Here is an 11,467-nt window from a genome sequence, read left to right as displayed (position 1 = left end):
AACCCTGACGGCAACCCCTGACGCAACCTGACCAACCTGAGCAACCTGACGCAACCCTGACGCAACCCTGACGCAACCCTGACGCAACCCTGACGCAACCCTGACGCCAACCCTGACGCAACCCTGACGCCAACCCTGACGCAACCCTGACGCAACCTGACGCAACCCTGACGCAACCCTGACGCAACCCTGACGCAACCCTGACCGCAACCCTGACGCAACCCTGACGCAACCCTGACGCAACCCTGACGCAACCCTGACGCACCTGACGCAACCCTGACGCAACCCTGACGCAACCCTGACGCAACCCCTGACGCAACCCTGAACGCAACCCTGAGCAACCCTGACGAACCCTGACGCAACCCGACGCAACCCTGACGCAACCCTGACGCAACCCTTGACGCAACCCTGACGCAACCCTGACGCAACCCTGACGCAACCCTGACGCAACCCTGACGCAACCCTGACGCAACCCTGACGCAACCCTGACGCAACCTGACGCAACCCTGACGCAACCCTGACGCAACCCTGACGCAACCTGACGCAACCCTGACGCAACCCTGACGCAACCCTGACGCAACCCTGACGCAACCCTGACGCAACCCTGACGCAACCCTGACGCAACCCGACGCAACCCTGACGCAACCCTGACGCAACCTACGCAACCCTGACGCAACCCTGACGCAACCCTGACGCAACCCTGACGCAACCCTGACGCAACCCTGACGCAACCCTGACGCAACCCTGACGCAACCCTGACGCAACCCTGACGCAACCCTATCAACCCTGACGCAACCCTGACGCAACCCTGACGCAACCCTGACGCAACCTGACGCAACCCTGACGCAACCCGACGCAACCCTGACGCAACCCTGACGCAACCCTGACGCAACCCTGACGCAACCCTGACGCAACCCTGACGCAACCTGACGCAACCCTGACGCAACCCTGACGCAACCCTGACGCACCCTGACGCAACCCTGACGCAACCCTGACGCAACCCTGACGCAACCTGACGCACCCTGACGCAACCCTGACGCAACCCTGACGCAACCCTGACGCAACCCTGACGCAACCCTGACGCAACCCTGACGCAACCCTTACGCAACCCTGACGCAACCCTGACGCAACCCTGACTCAACCCTGACGCAACCCTGACGCAACCCTGACGCAACCCTGAAAAAACCCTGAAAAAACCCTGACGCAACCCTGACGCAACCCTGACGCAACCCTGAAAAAACCCTGAAAAAACCCTGACGCAACCCTGAAAAAACCCTGAAAAAACCCTGACGCAACCCTGAAAAAACCTGAAAAAACCCTGACGCAACCCTGAAAAAACCCTGAAAAACCCTGACGCAACCCTGAAAAAACCCTGAAAAAACCCTGACGCAACCCTGAAAAACCCTGAAAAAACCCTGACGCAACCCTGAAAAAACCCGAAAAAACCTGACGCAACCCTGAAAAACCTGAAAAAACCCTGACGCAACCCTGAAAAAACCCTGAAAAAACCCTGAAAAAACCCTGAAAAAACCCTGAAAAAACCCTGAAAAAACCCTGAAAAAACCCTCTGCTGTAACAGCCGCTTTTCAAAACTGATGACTAAAAAAAAAAAAAAAAAAAAAAAAAAAAAAAAGGAAAGAAAAGGAAAAAACCTATCGTGTGACCACTCATTTTAAAGGTCTTTTCAAGCCCTACAAAACTACGCTAAAAAAAACGGTGAAAAAAATATACATGGTGTTCAAAAAATATACATAAAGCAAAAAAAAATAAAACTTTCAATAACTCGCAAACTAACAAGTATTTGATTTTTCAAAATGGCCATTTTAAGCCATTTAAATGCTCTACAAACTGATATAAAGCTCAAGTAATTAAAATATATAGGGCGTCTAAAAAAACTAAAGAGAAAGCTGCACTAAAAAAACTTTAATAACTCGTAAACTAACAAGTTTTTTGAGTTTTCAAAATAGCCATTTTAAAGCCTCCTAAATGCACTACAAACTGATATAAAACTATAGTCATTAAAATATATAGGGTGTCTGAAAAAAAAAAAAAAAAAAAAAAAAAAAAAAAAAACTAAGGAGAAAGCTGAACAGAAAAACTCTAAAAACTCTAAAACAACAGGTTTTTTGATTTTTCAAAATAGCTATTTTTAAGCCTCTTAAATGCTCTACAAACTGATAAGAAACTCAAGTCATTTAATATATACAGTGTCTAAAAACAAAGGCTAAATCTATACAGAAAAACTTTAATTACTCGAAAACTAAACAATTATAAAATGTTTAAAAATAGTCCTTTTAAAGCCTTCTAATTTCTCAACAAACTGACATAAATCTTGAGAATTTTACACTGATAGGGTGTCTCAAAAAAATTAAAGAATCCGTCCACAAAAACTCTAATAACGCGAAAACTAAACAGTTTTATAAAGTTTAAAAATAATCATATTAAAGCTCTTTCATTGCTCTACAAACTGACAAAAAACTTTAGAATTTTCAATACACAGAGTGTTTAAAAAAAAATCTAACGTCTAAAATCTACCGTCGGTAAGTAATATCTTTTTTACCATCGCAGTTTATATTTTTTTCGTAGACAATTTCTAGAGGGCCCTAGCTTAAATGACGTATACCGTTGCTTAGCAACGCATTGCATTAACCAAAACACACGTAAGTTCCCTGAAAAATGCATGGTCCACGTGTATATACACGACGAGGTTACACGAATAAAATTAAGTTATCTGGAATGTTTATGTACTTTCAGTATATAATATTATGTTTCGTCTGGAATGATATGTGAAAATAAAAGAGTCTTAAAAGAGAAGTGAATGTGTAGAAAAAATTAAAGAATTTATGTTTATCCTATGGTATCGGTCTATCGGACCATCTTTTAGCGTTGATAGTTTCTTTTAAAAAAAGTGTATTACAAGAAAATTTATGCAAGCAGTCTATTGGATAATCTTTCAGCGATGCATGTTTCTTTGAAAATCAACTTTATTACAAGAAAAGTGTATGCGCAGCAAAGTGCATAATAATCTGAGAGGTTTTAGTGCCACAAGTCCATAAGCTTATGTTTTTGCATAGCAAGAAATGTAAAAATAAAAGATTCTTAAAAGAAAGGTGAATGCATTGCTAAGCGCTTACAAATCTGAGTGTATTTTCTGCTCGCGGTCTATTCGATAATCTTTCTGCGATGCATGATTCTTTGAAAATCAACTTTATTACAAGAAAAGTGTATGCGCAGCAAAGTGCATAATAATCTGAGAGGTTTTAGTGCCACAAGTCCATAAGCTTATGTTTTTGCATAGCAAGAAATGTAAAAATAAAAGATTCTTAAAAGAAAGGTGAATGCATTGCTAAGAGCTTACAAATCTGAGTGTATTTTATGCTCGCGGTCTATTAGATAATCTTTCTGCGATGCATGTTTCTTTCAAAATCAACTTTATTACAAGAAAAGTGTATGCGCAGCAAAGTGCATAATAATCTGAGAGCTTTTAGTGCCACAAATCTATAAGCTTATGTTTTTGCAAAGCAAGAAATGTAAAAATAAATGATACTCAAAAGAAGGTGAATGCATTGCTAACAGCTTACAAATCTGAGTGTATTTTGCTCGCGGTCTATTAGACAATCTTTCTGCGATGCATGTTTCTTTGAAAATCAAATTTATTACAAGAAAAGTGTATGCGCAGCAAAGTGCATAATAATATGAGAGGTTTTAGTGCCACAAATCTATAAGCTTATGTTTTGCAAAGCAAGAAATGTAAAAATAAATGATTCTCAAAAGAAAGGTGAATGCATTGCTAACAGCTTACAAATCTGAGTGTATTTTATGCTTGCGGTCTATTAGACAATCTTTCTGCGATGCATGTTTCTTTCAAAATCAACTTTATTACAAGAAAAGTGTATGCGCAGCAAAGTGCATAATAATCTGAGAGGTTTTAGTGCCACAAATCTATAAGCTTATGTTTTTGCAAAGCAAGAAATGTAAAAATAAATGATTCTCAAAAGAAAGGTTAATGCATTGCTAAGAGCTTACAAATCTGAGTGTATTTTATGCTCGCGGTCTATTAGACAATCTTTCTGCGATGCATGTTTCTTTCAAAATCAACTTTATTACAAGAAAAGTGTATGCGCAGCAAAGTGCATAATAATCTGAGAGGTTTTAGTGCCACAAATCTATAAGCTTATGTTTTTGCAAAGCAAGAAATGTAAAAATAAATGATTCTCAAAAGAAAGGTGAATGCATTGCTAAGAGCTTACAAATCTGAGTGTATTTTATGCTCGCGGTCTATTCGATAATCTTTCAGCGATGCATGATTCTTTCAAAATCAACTTTATTACAAGAAAAGTGTATGCGCAGCAAAGTGCATAATAATCTGAGAGGTTTTAGTGCCACAAATCTATAAGCTTATGTTTTTGCAAAGCAAGAAATGTAAAAATAAAAGATTCTTAAAGAAAGGTGAATGCATTGCTAAGAGCTTACAAATCTGAGTGTATTTTATGCTCGCGGTCTATTCGATAATCTTTCTGCGATGCATGTTTCTTTGAAAATCAACTTTATTACAAGAAAGTGTATGCGCAGCAAAGTGCATAATAATCTGAGAGGTTTTAGTGCCACAAATCTATAAGCTTATGTTTTTGCAAAGCAAGAAATGTAAAAATAAAAGATTTTTAAAAGAAAGGTGAATGCATTGCTAAGAGCTTACAAATCTGAGTGTATTTTATGCTCGCGGTCTATTAGATAATCTTTCAGCGATGCATGATTCTTTGAAAATCAACTTTATTACAAGAAAAGTGTATGCGCAGCAAAGTGCATAATAATCTGAGAGGTTTTAGTGCCACAAATCTATAAGCTTATGTTTTTGCAAAGCAAGAAATGTAAAAATAAAAGATTTTTAAAAGAAAGGTGAATGCATTGCTAAGAGCTTACAAATCTGAGTGTATTTTATGCTCGCGGTCTATTCGATAATCTTTCAGCGATGCATGATTCTTTGAAAATCAACTTTATTACAAGAAAAGTGTATGCGCAGCAAAAGTGCATAATAATCTGAGAGGTTTTAGTGCCACAAATCTATAAGCTTATGTTTTTGCAAAGCAAGAAATGTAAAAATAAATGATTCTCAAAAGAAAGGTGAATGCATTGCTAAGAGCTTACAAATCTGAGTGTATTTTATGCTCGCGGTCTATTCGATAATCTTTCTGCGATGCATGATTCTTTGAAAATCAACTTTATTACAAGAAAAGTGTATGCGCAGCAAAGTGCATAATAATCTGAGAGGTTTTAGTGCCACAAATCTATAAGCTTATGTTTTTGCAAAGCAAGAAATGTAAAAATAAAAGATTCTTAAAAGAAAGGTGAATGCATTGCTAAGAGCTTACAAATCTGAGTGTATTTTATGCTCGCGGTCTATTCGATAATCTTTCTGCGATGCATGATTCTTTGAAAATCAACTTTATTACAAGAAAAGTGTATGCGCAGCAAAGTGCATTTAAATCTATAAGGTTACAGTGCCAGCAGTCTATAGGCTTATGTTTCTGCGGAACAATAGTTGTCTAAATAATTGAGTATAAAATGTTACGGGTGAATGCATAGAAAACAACCTGATGCTAAACCTAATTATTTACAATATATAGGTTGTCAAAAAAAAAAGATGGAATCTGTACACAAAAACTTTAATCACTCGAAGACTAACAAAATTCAAATTGCTTTATCATAGCCATTTTAAAGCTCTTTAAATGCCCTAAAACAAGATGTTAAACATAATTATTTAAAGTACATAGGATGTTTTAAAACAAGGAAGAAAGCTGTACACAAAATTGTTAATAACTCGCAAGCTAAAGAATATTTAAATTTTTAAAAAAGCAATCTTTGAGCTATTAAAATGCCTTAAAGGTTCAGAAACTTTACGATTAAACAAATCTGATTAAAACGTAAATAAAAAAAATTTTCTTAATATTGATGTTTTGATGTCAACTTTCGGACCGAAATAGTTTTTTTGAAACTTTTCATCAAAAAAAACGACAGTGGGAGAGAATTCGTTAAAAGTTTCTATAAATTATTTGCAGTTCGAAGTTTACTTTCAGGATACATGCAATATTTGAGTTGTTATATTAATTATTTGTAAAAGCCTATTACCGACAAAAAGATACTATGGTAATAAACAATCTGGACTTACCGACATTTGGTATTCTGTAGGTAACTTCCCGACCGAAAAGATTTGATGGTAACCTACCATCAGACTTACCGACAGTAGACAAGCCTTCTTGCTAGGTTACCATCAAATCTTAGCGGTCGGCAAGTTACCATCCTAAAATCTACAGTCGGTAAGTAATATTTTTGTTACCAACCAAGTTTATATTTCTTTCGTAGACTACCTCTAGATGGCCCTAGCTTACAATGACGTATACTGTTGCTTAGCAACTCATTGTATAAACTAAAACAAACGTATGTTTCCTAAAAAATGCACGGTCCACGTGTATATACGGGACAATGTAACACGAATAAAATTAGGTTATCTAGAATGTTTATGTACTTTCAGTATATAATATTATGTTTCGTCTGGAATGATATGTGAAAATAAAAGAGTCTCAAAAGAGAAGTGAATGTGTAGAAAAAAATTTTAAAATTTATGTTTATCCTATGGTATCGGTCTATCGGACCATCTTTTAGCGTTGATAGTTTCTTTTAAAAAAAGTGTATTACAAGAAAATTTGTGCACGCAGTCTATTGGATCATCTTTCAGCAATGCATGTTTCTTTGAAAATCAATTATATTACAAGAAAACTGTATGCGCAGCAAAGTGCATAATAATCTAAGAGATTTTAGTGCCAGAAGTCTATAAACTTATGATTATGCAAAGCAAGAAATTTATAAATAAATGATTCTGACTAAAAGGTGAATGCATAGCAAAGAGCTTACAAATCTTAGAATATTTTATACTAGCAGTCTATTGGATCATCATTTTGTGATAAAAGCTTTTTTGAAAATCTAGTATATTACAAGAAAAATGAATATGCATCAAAGTGCATTTAAATCCATAAGGTTTCAGTGCGAGCAGTCTATAACCTCATATTTCTGCGAAACAATAGTTGTCTAAAATAATAAGTCTAAAAAGAGATGTGTATGCGTAGAAAAGAGTGTACAAATCTAATTCTATTTTTCCCTAGCGGTCTATTAAATAATCTTTTAGTGATGTAGGTTTTTCTGAATATTAATTTTATGACAAAAAAGTGAATGTTACAGTGAGTTTATTAATCTAAATGATTTTAGTGATACCGGTCTATAAGCTGATGTTTCTAAAAAGCAAGGTTTATAAGAAATTAAAGTTTCTGGCAAGAAAAATCAGTTCGTTTCAAAGAAACTATATTTTCAATACGTTTTTGTTTCAGCGGTCTATAAGGGTATATTTATTGTGAAGTTTTCATAGAAATGGCTTAGATGTAAACTATACAGCACTGCATTCACTGACATTATATGCACTTTGCGAGCAAAATTTATAAGTCGATAAAGTATTCTATTCGTAGAGAAAAGAGTGAACTTTTATTTAATATAAAATTCACTTACATCCGCTGGCTTTCAGTATTAAAAGTATTGATGCGAACTATCCAAAGAAACGACATTTATTGCTGGTCCTACCTTAGGTTAAAGTTATATTAACGAGAAACGACCGAACTGTTCTCTTAAATTTTGTGAATCTTTACGGATCGATTTTTAACTCGATAAAGTATTGCGTATGTAGGAAAAAGAGTTTAATTTTATTTAATATAAGGGTCACGTATATCTTTTTACTTCAAGTATAGGAAATCTTAACGCAAGAATTTCAAATAAATTACTAAGATGTACACTGTTCCGCAGTGCATTCTCTAAAATGTTATGCCTAATAGATTTGTGATTACGCAAAACTTGGTGTGTTTTAAGGTTTAATTTTTTTTATACATTTTAACAACTATTAGAACGCAAACTGCAGACAGTTGAATAGAATCTTGGCAATATCGATGACCCTAAAACAAAAATTAATTTTATATATAACGACGTATATAACTTATATATAATTTTTATTATATTTATATTTTCATATCGTAAATGATGGCATTACAAACCTTGAGATACTATCGTAGAAATTTTCGTAAATATCCGTTTTTGATAAAGTGGTATTTTTCAATATTAAACCTTACGGCTTAAAAAAAACAGTACATTCTAAAACAAAAAACTAATTAAAAAGAGCATGTGTGGAAAAATATAATTCAATGTCTGATCCACGATCAAAACTTTTTAAAAGGATTATTTAATAAATAATCTAATTTAAAAAAAAAAAGAAATAATTCACCAAAAAGTGGACATTACAAAATACTGAATACTCGATGCATTAGAAAATGTGCCTTTCTATATTTACACCAGTGAATATGAAAAAATGCATGTTTCTGATGCATGCTTTTTAAATATATAAATACATAAATAGAAAAATATTTTAATTTTATACAAAATTGTTAATCGATTAATACGATTACCAATACGCATAGGAAATTATTCAAGACGCATTATTGAAAACTTAATTTATTGTGAATATTTCGCAATATTTAAAAATCCCCAGGTGCATTTACAATCCCGTATGCAAACCTGGGGTCCCTGTTCTTAACTTATTTATATAATTTACACTCTCTCGAGAGAGTGTGGGGCAGCCTTTTAATTCGGTTTATTTGTATATCAAGATTTATGCATTTTTATTCATATCATATAATTTCTTCTATTATAAATCTCTGTGTAAAAAAAATTTCAATGATTTTTATATCATCTCTCTTTGGTTTCCTCTCTTTGGTTTCTTTTCTCAAAAAACTTTTATTTATATATATATATTTATTAAAAATACTTTCTTTAAATATTTCTTATGCAAAGTTGATATTTATTTGTTAATAATTTTAGAATCAAAATGCACAACCTTGACATAATTTATATGCACTCGCATGTGCTGGCTGTACTTTCGTGTATTTTCATTCGCTTAGCAAGACTTATACGTTTCTAATCAGAATCATTCGAAATAGCTTTTCATTTTAATTTGCACTATTTAATTATTATATATAGATTATATACAAAATGAAATTTTCTAATTATTATTAGATAAATTTCTGTGTTTAAAAAAAAATAATACGAAGATTGAAATATTACAAATATTTATTTATTAAATACTTTCATCGGTGCACTCATTCATTCATTTTTGATCATTCTGAATCAGAAATGTATATTCTTACCATATTTTCATCTGCATTTAGCAGGTACGTTCGACTGCATTTAGCAGTTTTGTTCATCTGCGTTTAGCAGATATGTTTGTACTTACTGCGATTTTCGTATGCACTTTTAAGTGCAGGCAAGCCTTTTAAATTGTTTCATTTATGTACCAAAACTATACATTTTTATTCCAAAAAAATTATTATTCTACTTTTATATATAATAAATAAAAAGATATATATTAAAAAATTGTTTTCATATTACTCTTATTTCTCCTCCATATATCTCTTGTAAAATCTTTCTTTAAATATTTGTGTATAGTAAAAATAGTTTCTCCCACTCTCTCTTATGAACTATTAACTTTTTCACTTGATATTTATTTATAAATAATTTTGGAATGAAAATATATTTCCGGACATATTAATATGCACTTATGAGTGCTGGCAGCCAGCATATTTATATTCATCTGCATTTAGCAGGTATGTTCGATTGCATTTAGCAATTATATTTATCTGCATTTAGCAGGTGTGTTTGTACTTACTGCGATTTTTGGTATGTTCGATTGCATTTAGCAATTATATTTATCTGCATTTAGCAGGTGTGTTTGTATTTAATGCGATTTTCGTATGCACTTTTAAAGTGCAGGCAAGCCTTTTAAATTGTTTCATTTATGTACCAAAACTATACATTTTTATTCCAAAAAAATAATTACTCTACTTTTATATATAATAAATAAAAAAATATATAAAATTGTGTTTTCATACTACTCGTTATTTTCCTCCATACATCTCTTGTAAAATCTTTCTTCAATATTTGTGCATAGTAAAAATAGTTTCTCCCACTCTCTCTTATGTACTTATTAACTCTTCATTTGATATTTATTTATAAATAATTTTGAATGAAAATGTATATTCCGGACATATTAATATCCACTTATGAGTGCTGACTGCCATTTGTTTTATTTCATTTATTTAGCAAGCATATACGTTTCTAATCGGAATGATTCAAAATACCTTCTCATAAATTTGCACTATTTAAATATAAATCATTTATTGTATGTATAGAGTGTGTATGTGTGAAATGAAATTTACTAATTATTGTTAGATAAATTTCTGTGTTTAAAAAAAAATAATACGCAGATTGAAATATTAAAAATATTTATTTATTAGATACTTTTATCAGTGCATTCATTCATTCATTTTTGATCATTCTGAATGAGAAATGTATATTCTTACTGTATGTTCATCTGCATTTAGCAGGAATTTCCATCTGCCTTAAGCAGGTATGTTTGTACTTACTGCGATTTTCATATGCACTTTTCAGTGCAGGTATGTACTTACTGCGATTTTCATATGCACTTTTCAGTGCAGTATGTACTTACTGCGATTTTCATATGCACTTTTAGTGCAGGCATGTACTTACTGCGATTTTCATATGCACTCTTCAGTGCATTCGATAAGAATGATTCAAATTTTCTTTTTATTAATTTGTTACTATTAAAAAAAAAAAAAATCAACGATCATATATTCCATAAAAAAGAAATGTATTAATAGGATAAAAGATTATGTAAAGCAAAGTGAAAATAAGAGTCTGGAACCATTGGGATGCAATAAAAAACATTACATTATATATTCAATAAATTATTATATTTTGGAAAGAAATTGAAATATATTAAATTGAGAAAAGAATTGAAATATTGAAATATTTAAAATATTTAATTATTATATACTTTGATTAATGTGTTTATTAATTCAATTTGAATCATTCTGAATGGTGAAACCTTTATTTTGTGTCCTTATCTGCATTCATGAATGCAAGAATGTCCTCTTCTTCCATCGTTGTATCCAAATGCACTATTTGTGCATGCTGCAGCAATCCATGGACGTCCACACAATTTAAACGAACGTGACTCTAATTTCATAAAAAATATCTAAGACCAGACTCTAATTTATATACTTCAAAAATGCAATGACTCGACTATTAATTTATTTTAATAAGAAAAATGCAATGGGACTCTAGTTTTAATCTAATGTAATAAAAAAATTGCAATGACTCGACTTTTAATCTAATTTAATAAGAAAATTGCAATGACTCGACTTTTAATATCATCTAACGAGAAAACTGCAATGACTCGACTTTTAATTAAATAGAAAAAAATGCAATGACTCTATTAATTAAATAAAAATAGCAAAATCTAGATTCTAGTATTTAAAAGACTTTTAATTTTTCACGAACGCGAGTGTGGGACATCGTT

General features: G+C 33.0%; 1 long non-coding RNA gene across 1 annotated transcript; it reads right to left on the bottom strand.

Moving 5' to 3' along the window:
• Nucleotides 1–7,893: 7,893 nt before the first annotated feature.
• On the bottom strand, nucleotides 7,894–8,163 carry LOC122521090. The gene is made up of 2 exons (XR_006304658.1): nucleotides 8,091–8,163; nucleotides 7,894–7,991 (listed from the first exon to the last, which is right to left on the bottom strand). It is a non-coding gene; the product is annotated as an uncharacterized LOC122521090 (long non-coding RNA).
• Between the last annotated feature and the right edge of the window lie 3,304 nt (nucleotides 8,164–11,467).

The sequence above is a fragment of the Polistes fuscatus genome, unplaced genomic scaffold (assembly GCF_010416935.1).
Source record: "Polistes fuscatus isolate 324 unplaced genomic scaffold, CU_Pfus_HIC Scaffold4, whole genome shotgun sequence".
Classification (NCBI taxonomy): Eukaryota; Metazoa; Arthropoda; class Insecta; order Hymenoptera; family Vespidae; genus Polistes; species Polistes fuscatus.
The sequence above is the reverse complement of the archived record's forward strand: the minus strand, read 5'-3'. Positions and strand labels throughout refer to the sequence as shown.